Source organism: Apodemus sylvaticus, chromosome 3 (assembly GCF_947179515.1).
Source record: "Apodemus sylvaticus chromosome 3, mApoSyl1.1, whole genome shotgun sequence".
Lineage (NCBI taxonomy): Eukaryota > Metazoa > Chordata > Mammalia > Rodentia > Muridae > Apodemus > Apodemus sylvaticus.
Genome location: NC_067474.1, coordinates 24,745,504 through 24,756,145, shown reverse-complemented (window position 1 = coordinate 24,756,145; position 10,642 = coordinate 24,745,504). Strand labels below are relative to the sequence as shown.

Sequence of the window (10,642 nt, the reverse complement as noted above, 5' to 3'; positions counted from 1 at the left end):
CCATGGTTCCTCTGTGAAGCCCCATTCCCATTCAGGAAAGGTGTGAAATATCACCAGCCACATTGTAGGTACCTTAGGATGCGTGGGGCTTAGGCACCAAGTGCTGGAGTCAAAGCATTTCTCAAGGGCATTCACAGTTCTGAGTTTAGACATCTATGGAGAAAGCAAGAGTTAGTCTGGTGTGCAGCCTCCACCTTCCCTCCCCTCCCCTCCCACAGTACCTTCCTCTTGCTGCTCTCTCATTGGCTGGAGGCTTTGACAGCTCTGAGACTCTGTGCTGAGGACTGTCTGAGGACAGGCTGCTGGCTTCCTCCTTAGAGATTCTCGTTGTGAAGGGGAGATCCCACCTAAGGAGTGCAGTCATTCATCACAGGGTGGCAAATTGAGACTAGCACCTTGTGAAGACGCAGGTGTGGGGTGATTTGGGGGCAGGTGACTGATCTATGGGTCTGGAGATGCATGTGAGATCCCAGGTCCAGGATATTGTCAGGGTTAGAAAGCAAGGGCCTTGAGTTTCTGATACCATGGCCACTGGCTATAAGCGCAGGTACTGGAAGGGACTTCGATCCTGGCATCCAGCCATTCTGTAGGGCAAGAGTTTTAACCTGTGGCTCACGGGCAGCAGGAAGAGGCCTTCCAAGCCAGGCAGGACCTCTGCCCAGTGTTTGTGCTTATTTCTGTAAAATCCAGGGCAGACCCAGGTAAGCAGTGGGGCAATAGAGTAATTTCTGCTTTTCTATTCATTACATTCTTATGCACAAAAGGGTGAGAGTATCAGACGACCAGTTTTGATTTTCTGCAGTAATTATAAAACCTTAAAAACAAAACCACACTATTGCACCCTTGGAATGCTTGTGCTGATAAGTCTTGTTCAAAGGTCACGAAGATACGGTTTCCTGGCCCCAAAGGCCGGTCAGCACAACTCTGCCAAGGTCAGCATCTTGGTCTCCAATCACTTCTTGTAACTGAGGAATCACCTTGTTGCCCCGTCTAGGTCTCCCTAAATTCCCTGAAGTGCTGCAGAAACAGATTGGTCAGGTGAGTCAGCTAACTTGTCCCATTTTATTTCAGCGGTGGCTACAGGCAGGTCTGGACACAAAGCATCATCAAAGTCCTTTTGTCAAGGCTTGCTAAAGGGATGCTTATTCTTTGTGCCTGTAAACAGCTGTGTGGATTAGAACAGGGCATTTTACCCAGAGGAATAACAACAGTCACTGGTAACAACAGCAGGCGGGATCTGATGCAAAAACCATAATGGGTGTTTTAAAACTCTAGGTGCTTTCCCCAAGAGACCAAAGTCTGAGAACTATGCGGTCCTTGGTGCAGGTCTGCCCCCTACAGGCCAGATTTTCATTTGACTGGGTTAAGTCTGTAAGGCCAGAATAGTAGGTCCAGTTCTCTGAGGTCACCTGTGCCTGTTCTTTCCCACTGCGAGAAGTTTTCCCCAGGTAAAGTAACTTCAGAGCCTCCCTCTTTTGCCAACTCCCTCAACTAGGAACGTAACCTGGTGACTCAATCACGCACAGGCTGCAGTAAAGATTCTAGACTATAAAAGAGGGAGTTGTAAGAGACGTGCTTTCCCTTTCGTGCTTGGGATAGTGTGTATTTCTAGCTCATATGTAGACACATAGCAAGGCAGCTTCCATTTTGGTCACACTAGAGATGAGTCACAAGTAGATCTCTGTCCAGGTTTGTCTCCCCGGGCTTGAAATTGTGTGATGCCTCAAGTCTGCCAGTGAATTCTAATGTCTGGCTATGATGGAGTCAAAGATACTGGACCCAAAAGATGAGTTACGGTCAATCATTTGGAAATGACCCGTTTCACGCAGCCCTGCCCGTGACCACTAGTGCCTGCCCCCTGCTTCTTGCTGCACCTGGTACAGAATGATGAGTTTCCTGTGTGCTCTGAGTGCTCCCTTCAGATGGGTCACGCTGGGTCTCCTGCCAGCGGATGAAGCTCGCTGAAGCCAACAACTTTGTGTGGTGGTTTGAATCTGCTTGGCCCAGGAGTGGCACTATGAGGAGGTGTGGGCTTCTTGGAGTAGCCTTGTTGGAGGAAGTGGTCACTGTGGGTATGAGCAATGAGACTCTCTTCCTAAGCACATGGGAGCCAGTCTTCTCCCAGCGGCCTTCAGATGAAGATGGAGAACTCTCAGCTCCTCCTGCACCATGACTACCTGGATGCTGCCGTGCTCCCAGTTTGATGATAATGGACTGAACTTCTAAACCTCCAAGTCAGCCCAGTGAAATGTTGTCCTTGGTCACGGTGTCTGTTCATAGCACTGAAATCATAAGCAACAAAGGTTCTCTTTAGAATAATGGCAGAATGCCATCTTAAATGTGTGTGTTTTTACATTGATCAGAAAGCAAACGTGGTGTGCTGGGTAGTTTTATGTCAGCTTGATACAAGCTGGAGTTACCTTAGAGATGGGAACCTCAGTTTGGAAAATGTAAGATCCTGCTATTGGGCATTTTCTTAACTAGTAATAATTGGGTACCATTTTGTGTGGTGCCACCCCTGGGCTGGTGGTCCGGGGTTCTATGTGAAAGCAGGCTGAGCAAGCCATGAGGAGCAAGTCAGTAAGCAGCACCCTCTCCATGGCCTCTGCATGAGCTTCTGCCTCCAGGTTCCTGCCCTCACTGCTTTTGATGATGAACCTTTATATAGAACTGTGAGTGAAATGAACCTTTTCCTCCCAAGTTGCTTTTTTTGCTCATGGAGTTTCATCGCAGCAATAGTAACCCTAACTAAACACACAGTTATACACTAGAATAAAGGGGAGACATTTTGTTTTTAAAAAAGATTTATTTATTTATTATATGTAAATATATGTATGTTTATTTATGGTATGTAAAAGATTTATTATTTATTATATGTCACTGTCTTCAGACACCCCAGAAAAGGGCATCAGATCTCATTTCGGATGGTTGTGAGCCACCAAGTGGTTGCTGGGATTTGAACTCAGGACCTTGGGAGAGCAGTCAGCGCTCTTAACCACTGAGCTATCTCTCCAGCCCAGGGGGAGACATTTTAGATATGACTGATGCTGGACTTGGGGTCTGGGCATTGGCACTTCTGAATGTTTTCCTGTCGACCCAGTCTAAAGCTGACTTACTGTAGAAATGCTGGGATCACTCATTTGTGTTGCTGCATCTGTCTTTTACGCCCATTTCAGAGATCTGAACCCAGGTCCTAAGGCTCACCTGGAGCACCTTTATCCAACTGAACCATTTCTTGAGTGCTGAAATGACAGGTATGTATCACCACACCAGGCTTCAACTAGTGTGTTCGAGGGCTTAAAAATTTTTTTAAGATTTATTTATTATTATATGTAAGTACACCATAGCTGTCTTCAGATACTCCAGAAGAAGGCATCGGATCTCATTACGGATGGTTGTGAGTCACCATGTGGTTGCTGGGATTTGAACTCAGGACCTACGGAAGAGCAGTCAGTGCTCTTAACCACTGAGCCATCTCCCCAGCCCTATTTTTTTTTTTTTTTTTTAAAGAACGGCATTCATATAATTGAAGCTAGAAGAAAACTTGTAGAATTAAGTCAACTTCTCTCTTTACAAATGAATTGGGAACACGGTGGCTTCTGGTGTCCAGGGAAGCTAGTGGCAATAATGTCTGAGACAGACACTTTACAGCACTTAGACACGATAAAGGGTTGACATGCAGTCTCCCAAGACGATCAGCCAAGGGAAGGAGAGCCTGTATCCTGCGCTGTGGTGGGTGTGGGCAGCGGGGCAGTCAGGACTCTCAGGCCGCTCTCCACACTTTTGGTCTCAGGATCCTTTCACACTCTTAAGAACAGGGTCCCCAAGGGCTTCTCTGTGGCTACAGAAACATGACACTAGAAATCTGGAGAAGAGAGAGAATACATAGCCTTAAAAAATCAGTCCCACGTACACACAAATTCTTATAATTATTTCTATGGCAATAAATTCTAAAATACATGCTAAAAAAGGATGATGTTTGTTTTGCATTTCTGCCAGTTTCTTTAATATGTGGCTTAATGGAAGGCAGCTGGGCGTCACCTCACTGCATTCATCTCTCGAGTTCAGTTGTTTTGGTTGAAGCCTTAGAAGAAAATTGGCTTCATACAGACATGCAGTTGGAAAGAAAAATACTTTGTGAGTGTGTGTTTTTAAAGATTAACTTATTTATGTGCATAAGTACAGTGTTACTATCTTCAGACACACCAGATCCCATTACAGATGCTTGTGAGCCACCATTGTCATTGCTGGGATTTGAACTTAGGACCTATAGAAAGTAGCCAATATTCTTAACTCAGCTCTCCAGACCCAGTTTTTTTTTTTTTTTTTTTTTTTTTTTAATAATCCTGGCTATTTTTCAGTGTTATGTCAAAACTCAACTAGTTTCTTCCTATCAAATGAACTCTGGGTATTCTGGTACAATAGACTCCACCAAAAGTAACTTTTGAAAACTGGCTTCTTTGGTCATTTGACAATATGATTGCTCAGTTATACAGAGTGTCTAAACACTGCCACATTTTCTACACAATGCTGACAAGCACCTGTCAATATCACCACACTCCCCAGTTAAGAATTTAAATGCCAAGGAAGCTGTCCTGATGACTGTGGTAGATAAAGGTTTCCCAGTTCTAGTTGTGGTTTAGAATACTGTCATTTATTTTCCCAGAAGCTGCTGTATTCATTCTAATAGCTTGCCTGCTAGTTGTTTAAGCAAAGATTTGTTCTATGAAAAAAAGTTCTCAACTCAGTCACAGAGGGCTTCATGTGTATTTTCCATTTAGCTACACATTAAAAATAAGCTTTTCTGGGTTGCATAGACGGCTCGGTAGTTAGGAGCTCTGGTCGCTTTCCCAGAGAATGTGTTCGGTTCTCAGCACCCACACAGTGACTCAAAAGTGTATGTAACTCCAGTCCCAGGGCTCTGTGCCCTCTTTTGGCCCCCACGGGCATTTCATGCCCATGGTATACAGACATACATCTCCAGAGAGAACCTGCATTCGTCCTTGGAAAAGGCTCTAAGAGTCAACATCGTTCCAAATATTTTATATGAAAATACCACACATGTACCAAAAGTAACTTGATGAGTTAATAAGTCATCTAAAGATAATTTATTATTTTAAATGATATTCAAAACATCTTTCTCTGCTTGGGTACTAAAAACTTACTTAAAGTGAATTTAATTATGTGAAATATAAAGCTAAGAAAAATGGAAATTGAGAATATCAGTGGTATTTAGTTAACAACACATTCTGGGGGTTTTAATATCCAGTCCCCGTTAGGGCTGGGTACTATTATCTTCAAAGCATCCTAACTTGAGGGCATGAATTCCAGACAAGTTTCCACAAATGATCACTTCAGTAAAATAATTATAGAGTGAATGTGGACAAGTGATCATGTTAAATACAAAAAGTAATAAAACCTTCATGGAACCTGTTAGCATTTTGTCTAAGCTCTGCCCCACAGTTGCCTGGCAACAGCCAGGTGTGCCTGACTCACTATAAAAGGGGGTGCTTGACCCTCCCTCTTTCTTGTTCTGGCCTTCCTGCTCCCGCTCTACCCCCCCATTCCCTTCCCCCCCTCTCTCCACGTGCTCATGGCTGGCCTCTATTTCTCTCTCTCTTTCTCTGCCTCCGCCAGCCTCTCATCGCCCCTCCGCATGCCCTGAATAAACTCCCTTCTATAATATACTGTCGTGTGTCTGGTCCCTCAGGGGCAGGGGACGCCTCAGCATGGTCCCGCATGGGCACCTCCTGCCCCCATGCCTGACTACACCTCCACAGAGCACGTCCCCCTCGTTATCTTTTTATAAACACATCATATGATGCCGTGCCTCAGATTTAGGAACTCTGCTGGTGTGCACCCCGGCTACCGCACGGAGATCCAGCACTCGCTAGCCCAAACTTTGGAGAACTGGCCAGCCCCTCCCCACACTGGTCCCAGGGAGAGTTCCTGAGCTCAGAGCCAGCCCCGTGCTGCCCTCGAGGATGGACACTTCAGTCTTCACTGACCCTGGTTTTAGGACTTTTCCCCTTGGGTGAGATTCTTCCTCTCTGCTGAGAAATCCCCGGGCCTGGGTAAACTGCTCTCTGTAGCCCAGGGCCCGGAGAGCAGCCTCTGCGCATCACGTGACAACCTGGCGGTCCGGCCTGTGCTGGAAATCCCTCTGGTTGTTGACGATGCTCTGGACGCCGGTAGGGGCAGCTCAGTAGTTAGGAGCTGTAGTTAGCTTTAGAGGGTTGTGAACAACCCTTCGGCACCCATGGTTCTGTCTTCGCAGCCTTGTCCCAAGGGGTGTCCTGGTCTAATTCACAGTAAGCAGAAAGCAGTATCTCTACATGGCCACTAAACTGGCACTCCCCCTTCTCCCCTCTGCCCCTCCTCCCCTCTGCCCCTCCTCCCCTGTCCCCCTTCTCCCCTCTCCCCCTCCTCCCCTCTCCCCCTCCTCCTCTCTGCCCCTCCTCCCCTCTGCCCCTCCTCCCCTGTCCCCCTTCTCCCCTCTCCCCCTCCTCCCCTCTCCCCCTCCTCCCCTCTCCCCCTCCTCCCCTGTCCCCCTTATCCCCTCTCCCCCTTCACCCCTCTCCCCCTCCTCCCCTGTCCTCCTTCTGCCCTCTCCCCCTCCTCCCCTCTCCCCCTTCTCCCCTCTCCCCCTTCTCCCCTCACCCCTTCTCTCCTCTTTTCCCCTTCTCCCCTCTCCCCCTCCTCCCCTCTCCCCCTTCTCCCCTCTCCCCCTTCTCCCCTCACCCCTTCTCCCCTCTCCCCCTCCTCCCCTCTCCTCCTCCTCCCCTCTCCCCCCTCCCCTCTTTCCCCTCCTCCCCTCTCCCCCTTCTCCCCTCTCTGCTCTACTCCGGGTTTGCTGCGGGAAAAGCAGGTCTGGCCCCGCCCCTTGTGTCCTGCCAGGGACTCTGCTGAGACCCTCGCTTTCCCACAGCACGAGCATCCTCCTTCCCGCGTGTGCAAGCTCTGTCCCCCCCCCCCCCCCCCGACTCTGCTCCTGAACCCTGCCCACTGCAGCTGCGAGAAAATCAGCTTTTCACCCTTCGGACTCTGTTGACTGCTAAGCTGTTTTCCCGCGTGCGGGCTCCACCATCTGCCTGTGCTTCTTCACACTTGCACACGCCCGTGGGTGAGGCCCCCCCCCCCCCGCCTGGGACTGGAAGTGAGTGATGAGCCCCGCTGCCTGCCACACAAACCGGGCACAGACTGCCGGGCGGGGCCCGCCCACCGCGGGAAGCTCTGGGCTGCGGCCTCCAGGAGGGAGCCCAGCCTCACCTGCTCACTGCTGCCGTTTGGTGGTGCTGTGACCCTGCGCTACCTGCGGCTCACACATTGTAATCGTGGGCTCCTCGCGATCTGTGCTCTTCAGGTCCCACGCTACCAGCCGGGGTGCTTGCGCTTGGTGCCTCAACCGCACATCCATGTGCACCTGTCCCTGGCCCGTCTCCGCGGACCGGCCTCCTCTCTTTACAGTCTGTTTCATTAGCGATATGTTCTCATGACTCTGGCCTGTTCCCATGGCCTGCTGGCTCAGCTGGTGTCACAGGCTTGAATCCGCCTGGACAAACTCACTTTCTGTCACACGATCTTAAGCCACCCTGCCAGCTTTCTTATTCCTTTACATTCTGGTCCTCCACACCAACTCTAAGCCAAGTGTTTCTTTACTGATGCAAAGCCGGGTGCTTCTCTGCTAATACAAAATGTGTTTTTCTCTACTTGCACAATCTACCAGTTAAGACTGTTGTTCCTATCCTGTTTTCATAAATGATTTTTCCTACTGCCATTAAATTATGGTGTGCTCTATTCAGATATGACCAATCGATATAGCCCTCAATCTTGTCAGAAGCCTGCTAATTAATAATATACTTAAGTTTATGACAGGCAGAATCTCCCAAAGCCTAACAGTTTATCCTGCAAGGTCTCAGAAGATTTGAACATAGGTACAAGAGACTGCCTGGATTGTGGTACCATAACTACTGAGAAACACAGTGGACAAAACTGACCAGCCTCTTCTCTTCTCCTCTTCTCTTTTCTCTCTTCTTCCCCCCCACCCCTTTCTCCTCCCGCCCCACCTATCTCCTCCCGCCCCCTCTCCTTCCCCCTCTCCTCCCTCCTCTCTTCCCCATGCCCTTCCCCTCCTCTCCCCTTCCCTTCCCTCCCTCCTCTCCCCTTCCCTCTCCTCCCCCTTTCTCCCTCCCTCCCTTCCTCCCTCCCTCCCTTCTCTCTCTCTCTCATCTCACCACACATCCACCAAAACATATCCCCCCTCACTTTATCTTTTTATAAACACAACAGAACCTGAATTTCCTAAGTCACCCATCAGGACAGAATAGTTTAAACACATACTAATTAAAAGAACTGTAGGTGTGTGTGAGAGAGACACAGAGATAGAGACAGAGAGACTTGCTTTAAAATTCCGCAAATTCCGAGCCCTGTAAATTCTCCGTGTATTGCTGAAAACTGAGGATACACAGGATTTCCTTCAGAATGATCTCTTCATTTTCCCATCTCTCTCTCATCTTTAGATTGGAGTTGGGGTCACGCTGCCTTGTTTTATTAACTGGTCACAGCCTCTGCTGACCCTCGCCCCTTCCCTTTTACTGCTCATGTGTTATCCTTCTGAAGCGGTTGTTGTTACTGTTCATCCACTGGCGGGTTTAGACGACGAGTTGAATACTTGCTGAGATCCACGGACTGGGGAGACCAGAAAATACTTCTTCCAGGGGCTCCTCTCAGTAACAAGTGCTGAGAATGGAAGGGAACCAGATCTGGAGCCATGCAACTCGAGCTGAAGCCTCGATCCCATAAAAGTCGTTCTTTATAGCACAGCACTCGAGATTGGTTTATATAGCTGATATTACAATCTTATTCTAATGTGTCTTGTTCTATAAAGACTAAAGTACTGAATGATAAATATTCCCTATTGGTTTTATGTTTCTGAAAATTATTTTACCTCAATACAAATTTGAGCTGGGCCGGCCTGATTTTCAAGAACCTTTGGATGCTGTGAAGAACACAGAATTCCACAGCAAATTGATTGCACAGTTTGAACAGTTGTGGCAATTTCCAAGTCTGATGGTTAAGTTATTGACACCTTCAGAAGCAGGAGCTCACCTAAAAACTATTTGAGTGATCTCCAATGTTCCTGAACACTCTAAGTGTTAGCAATTTCTCCAGAACTTCTATTACTTTTGTAAGTCAATTAAAACGTATAATAATAAGTTTCCGACCAGGGAAGCAGTGTCCACACCTATCTGGATCTCAGAAGAATTTCCTACCAGGCAACACACAATCACCACACTCTCCTAAGAACCAGGGAGGGTGACAAAAACCAAGGAACAAACACCCAACAAAGACCAGATCTCAGCACCTAGAATTTCAATCTTCCCAAACCCAGATGCCTAGGTAGGTGCTAGTGAACATACACAGTAACAGCTAGGACAATGTTTCTCCACTAGAGTCCAGCAACCATGCTACCCACAGGAGGCCCTGAATATTGCAATCTGGCTGAAGCACAAGAAAAAGACCTAAAATAGCCTTTATGAATGTTATAGAGGCCCTCAAAGAAGAAAAGAATAAATCCCTTAAAGAGATCTATGAGAACACAAACAGTGGAAGGAAATGTATAAAACACATTAACACCTGAAAGTGAAAATAGAATCAGTAAAAACCCAAACTGAAGGAAATCTGGAAAATAAATGTAGCTCAAACAGGACCCTCAAGGTAAGCATCAACAACAGAATACATAAGAGAATCTCAGTCATTGAAGAGAACATAGAAGAAAAGGATACTTTGATCAAAGAAAATGCTAAATCTAAAAAATTCATGGCACAAAACATCCAGGAAATCTGGGACACTATGAAACGACCAAACCTAAGAATAACAGGAATAAAGGATGGAGAAGAGACACAGGTGAAAGGCACAGAAAATATTTTCAAAGCAATCATGTCAGAACATTTGATTAACCTAAAAGAGGAGATGCGTACCCAAATACAAGAAACACACAGAAACCAAATAATACTACACATGAAAACAAAGTCACCCCGGCATACAACAGTCAGAAACGAAACACACAGAGCAAAGGAAGAATAGTGAAATTGTCAGGGGAAAAAGGACCAAGTAACATATGAGGGCACACCTATTAGAATTACACCTAGAAGCCGGAAGGGCCCGAAAGGATATTCCACAGACCCTAAGAGACCACATACGCCAGCGCAGACTACTATACCCAGCATAGATTTCAATTATCGTGGAGGGAATAAGGCGTTCCATTATATAAACAAATTTAAGCGATATATAGACACACAAATGCAGCCCTATAGAACACATCATAACGAAAACTCTAACCCAAAGAGATTAACATACCCAAGAAAACATAAATACATAATATTTGGACATAAATAATGCCAGAAAAAAATCAAAAAGAGGAGAAACAAACACACACACACACACACACACACACATACTACCACCAACAAATAATAAACACTGCTCATTGATATATTCCAACATCAGCAGACTTAATCCCTTAATAAAAAGATATAGATTAACAGAATGGATGTGAAAACAGAGTCCATCCCTTCTGCTACATCCAAGAAACACACCTTAACATCAAAGATAGACATCACCTCAGGATAAAGGACTGGGA

General features: G+C 46.8%; 1 long non-coding RNA gene across 1 annotated transcript; it reads right to left on the bottom strand.

Moving 5' to 3' along the window:
- Positions 1 to 2,842: 2,842 nt before the first annotated feature.
- On the bottom strand, positions 2,843 to 7,127 carry LOC127679819 (uncharacterized). Its single transcript, XR_007976912.1, has 3 exons — positions 7,035 to 7,127; positions 6,009 to 6,301; positions 2,843 to 3,865 (listed from the first exon to the last, which is right to left on the bottom strand). It is a non-coding gene; the product is annotated as an uncharacterized LOC127679819 (long non-coding RNA).
- Positions 7,128 to 10,642: the final 3,515 nt, after the last annotated feature.